Raw genomic sequence first — 5,000 nt, 5'->3', positions numbered from 1 at the left:
GGAGGGAGGTTTTACCAACATTCCACGCCAACTCTGCTAATTAGCCTCCGTTACAAATGTAATGTAATGTAATGGCCTGTGAGAAATGATGTGCGGTCAGTGACCCACATGACTAATTTCTAATGTGACAAAGTCTGATGCTGTTCATTCTCTTCCTGTACAGCCAACCCATTAGGGCCTGGGAGGGTGATAATGGAATGCTACAATGGAACCTTAAAATAGAACCTTATGATGGAATCCTTCAATAGAACCCCACCATAGAACCCCACAGTGGAACCCCACAATGGAACGAAAAAGCAATATACACATGGCCATTTTCTGGGGAGGTCGACTTTTCATTGTAAAATGTATTCTAAAAATACCACTCTTGACAAATGCAATTATTCCAATGTAAAGGTTTAAGTCAGTGGTTCTTAACCTTTTTTTTTCTTAAAGCACCCCCTTACCTGTGCCCAATACAAGCCATGCACCCCTAACCCAAACTTCTACATGTGTATGTATACTAAAAAATATATAGAAGTGATAAATTACAATGATTCTTGCTTGAGACATTAATCAATACTCTTGAGAAATGAATCATTCACTTTAAGTGGGGACCAAAATGTGCTTTAATTTGGAGTTTGATTTGGCCTGATTATAATGTTCCCAAGCAGAATTTTAGGCACAACCTCAACATAAATAAAATTCCACGCACCCCAGTTATCTCTGGCGCAGCCCCAGGGGGTTCCCGCACCCCAGGTTAAGAACCACTGGTTTAAGTGACGGTTTAGTCCGTTCCACCCTGGAGAGGATTCATGAAAAAAAGAAAAAGAAAACAATGATTATATTTAAGCAATATGATAAATATTTGCCTTTAGTATAACTTTGTCAGAAATGTGTGACTCTCTTTAAATTATTCTATAATTCATCATACACAATAATTTATTGTCCTGTGAAATCAATCAATCTTTGTTGTGTAAAAAAATGTTGCTTGTTTTATATTAATCCAAAAAGTACTACAAATAACTACAAAAGTGTGAAATTATATATATATATAATAAATACATGTTTATATTTATTCTAGACATTATCTACCCAAATATATTGAATGATCAATGATAAATAATTATAAAACTATGTTGTCATCTTGTTCTTTAAGAATTAAAATAAAATAAAGTAATGGGAATGGTGCTTATCTTAAAAATGCAAATATCTTTGTTCATGTATACAAATACAATGAATTAAAAATGTGACTGTATGTGTATTTCCAGCTGTGTGAGACTGCAAATGTACTTTTTACTCTACTATGTATTTTCTGCTGTGTGAGACTGCGAATGTGGTATTTCAAAATGAATTGATGTCTTTGTCTATGTACACATTATAGGGTATTTCAAAATGAATTGATGTCAACTCTGTGCACATTCCAGTGGCAGTCGTGACCTAACGGAATTACAAGTAAAGGGTTGCAGGTTCAAATCCCACCCTTTTGAACCTGCATCTCCATACATGGCTGAAGTGCCCTTGAACAAGGTACCTAACCCACACGTCACTCCAGGGACTGTAACCCATTCTCTGTACCTACAAACCCCAACTCCGATGAAGTTGGGACGTTTGGTAAACAGTGAATAAAATCAAAATGCTATCATTTTCAAAACATTCAATCTATTCATTAGATGGAGAATAGTGAAAAGACAACATATTAAGTGTTAAAACTGAGAAAAAATATTGTTTTGGGGGACATTTGAGTGATTCTATGATTTCCCTACGCTTTTGGCAAAAGCAAAATGTCAATTATCATTATTTTTTTTCGACTAAATGACCTAGATGTTTACATAGTGTATATATTTAAGTTTCCAAACAAACAAATTGCCAAGCTTAATCTTAAATCATTTGATAAATACTCTAATGAAAGCGAACATTTGCTTAATTATTTTGTCAACAGTGTTATGGACAAATACTATGTCATTTCAAACATATATAAAAATACTACAGAGTTGAAACAATATATGTTTGAAAGTGCTTATGTCCCTTAGCAGTAATGTTGTCATTAATCTGTGCAACTGATATAGAAAATGTGATTGTTGAGCTTCATAAGTAGGATTTCATGAGTCACTGTGATACAGACTGACACATTTTTCATCATAAATCCCTCTAACGTCTGATTTGAATATAGTCACCCTCCTTACACAAGACTTCCTTCTCCAGAGATAATCCCTAGTGTCTGTTCATAGGATTTTTCCAACACATAAGGCATCAATACCACAAAACACTTTCAAAACCGTCAACCGTGTTACTCAACTGTGTTACGGTCAACAGTGCAGGGGAACAAGTCGGCACATTTGTAGGAGAAAAAAAACAGAGCAGACAAACCCATCTCCCTAAAACACTAATTATTTTGTTTGTTTGTCTATCAATATGGAGATAAATTGGCAAAAACATAGTCTTCCTCAACTGTCATCAGTGTTGCCAGATTTGGCTGGTTCCCGCCCAATTGGGCTGTTAGGATGGCCGTGTGTGGGTAAAAATGGCATCTATCAGAAAAAACCTCCCCACTGCCATATAAATCCAATATAATTGGGTGGGTTTTTAGGGCGGATTTTGATCCATTTTTTGGGCTGGAAATCATCAGCCTCATCTGGCAACCCTGACTGTCATACTTAATTGTACACCATTGACGGTAAACCCCGTTGACATTTCAGCCATTTTTATGGTGTTGTGCTAACTGAGGACCTCAGAAGTTCCACCCACAACACCTTTAATCAATTCATGTATCTGTATGCTTTATCTGTGTCTTTCTACATGTGATTTCTAATTCAGATTCTTATGAATATGTTGATAACACTGTTGACAGGCAATTTTCCCGCTATGAGAACATGAAAAAGAATGGATTAAATTATGGAAGGAATGGAGCTCAAAAATTTAACCAAAAAGTCTTCCCGTATCCTGCCAAAGAGGTTATGACATCACGTGATGTTATTTGTATGGCCTAAGACCAAAACCATTACTGATTTATGGAGGCGGTTTTCAGACCGTGACACGGTTAACACAGTTTTCGTGGACACACACAAAATGGCAAATTTCATGTATAATGGAAAGGACAGTGGTCTTTCTGACAGTTTTGTCATATTGCGATGATTACTGTGAATCAACATTTGCAATCGTCTTGGGCAAAACAAGTTTCTTTACATGCTAATATGAAGACTGAATCTGACATTTGGAAAACAGGACGGCATGAAAACGCCCCAAAACCAGTATTCATTCTTGCTGAGGGAAATAATGCCATGTCTACACTTTCTGTTTTACATGAAAGATAAATGTTTTCTAATGTCCAAAACATCATTGGATGCAGTTAATAGTTAGTGGAATTGCCAAATAAAATCCACGGACTTAAAAGTGTAGGCGAATTAGAGAATCACTCATATGTACTCATTTCTAATTTGATAAATCCAACACGTCTCAAAAGAGTTGGGACGGGGACAATAAATGGCAGCAAATGTCGAGGAAGACTAAAAACAAAACAAAAGACAACACTTAACAGTTAAATACATTAACCGATGAGATGATTTTATATAAAAAACAGTGTTAATTCCTATCTTGGACATGATTTCACCAGCTTAAATGGTGGGTGTATTCCTTGTCATGTTTTGCAATGTTTTCATTTCTGTAGTGCTTACAGTGTGACAGGTCTTGACCAAAAACCCACCATTTTATCACCTGCTGGTCCTTATGATGGAGCCAAACTGTTAAACATAGTAGAGAATGCAATTTGACCTTACTATGTGGCAGTAATCGAAGATCTCCCTTCAAAATATAATGCATGAGTGGCTTTTCATGCTGTTTAAAACCCATTTATACCATTCAGCACTGTATTTAACTCTACAGATGAGTGAGAACATCTTAACCAATGCACTACTGCACCCGCATGCCATCATGGAGGCTGACTTTTGAAGCTAGCACTAACACAAGTTGGATGGTCCATTTTTACTGTAGCACAGGATTGCAATGCTCTATTGTTGTCAAAAAGAATGGACTTCTACAACTTCTGCTGACTCTGTAAGCAAAGGACAGTTTCCCATGTCTTCTGGGTCTATTTCAAGTGAGCTCAGGTGCTTAGGAGAATGTTACACCCCTGTATCATTTTCATGCATTAAGCATTCATAATATGGTAATTTTCAATAGCTCTAGCACTCCAGGGAATTAGAGTGAGGACTACAGCCAATAAATATTTCATGATGTCATGAACCTATACAATGATTTTATTAACAAAAATATGTCTTATATACACTCAATCGTGGTAAATCAACAAAGGGGAAATTCTTCAAAAAATGTATGTATAACTATGGTAATTAATTCCCTTTGCATCTTTAATTCTGAGTGACTCAGCCTCTCTGTGATGATCTTATACCTGGACACCTATATTGTCCGTCAGTACAATTCATTTTGAAATGTTCTTCTTTGTTGTTTTATCTTATTTGGATGTTTACTAAATTTCACTGATCCCCGTCCCAACTCTTTTGAGACGTGTTTGAGTACATATGTCCCCCAAAACAATATTTTTTTCTCGGTTTTAACACTTAATATGTTGTCTTTTTCACTATTCTCCATCTAATGAATAGATTGAATGTTTTGAAAATGATAGCATTTTGATTTTATTCACTGTTTACCAAACGTCCCAACTTCATCGGAGTTGGGGTTTGTAAATAAGTGTATGTCGCTTTGGATAAAAATGTGTGTCAGTTAAATGTAATAATACCCTGTAATAATAATGTAATCCTACTGGAATCAAATAAAATAAATGACTGGGGATCAGTGCTGTGTCTCCATCCTGTTTGAGAAGGAAGATATTGACAACTAGCCACCTTAGCAAGAGGCTTAATTCTATGTATCTTCTACAGAACAAAATATGACGTATATGTAATATTAGTGACAGATTCATTAAATAAATGTGATATTAGTGAGTGATTCAAGTAATAATTGTAATATTAGTGAGAGATTCAAGAAATAATTGTAATATTAGTGAG

At 35.6% G+C, this 5,000-nt stretch overlaps 1 protein-coding gene across 1 annotated transcript in view; it reads left to right on the top strand.

Annotated features, from left to right (window-relative positions):
• Nucleotides 1-5,000, top strand: part of LOC134437449 (B-cell scaffold protein with ankyrin repeats-like) — a gene marked incomplete at its 5' end in the record, with an annotated part of 142,721 nt that overhangs the window by 119,257 nt on the left and 18,464 nt on the right. The gene's annotated exons all lie outside the window — the stretch shown is intronic.

This window comes from Engraulis encrasicolus, chromosome 21, assembly GCF_034702125.1.
Source record: "Engraulis encrasicolus isolate BLACKSEA-1 chromosome 21, IST_EnEncr_1.0, whole genome shotgun sequence".
Lineage (NCBI taxonomy): Eukaryota > Metazoa > Chordata > Actinopteri > Clupeiformes > Engraulidae > Engraulis > Engraulis encrasicolus.
This window is presented reverse-complemented; position numbering and strand designations above follow the sequence as displayed.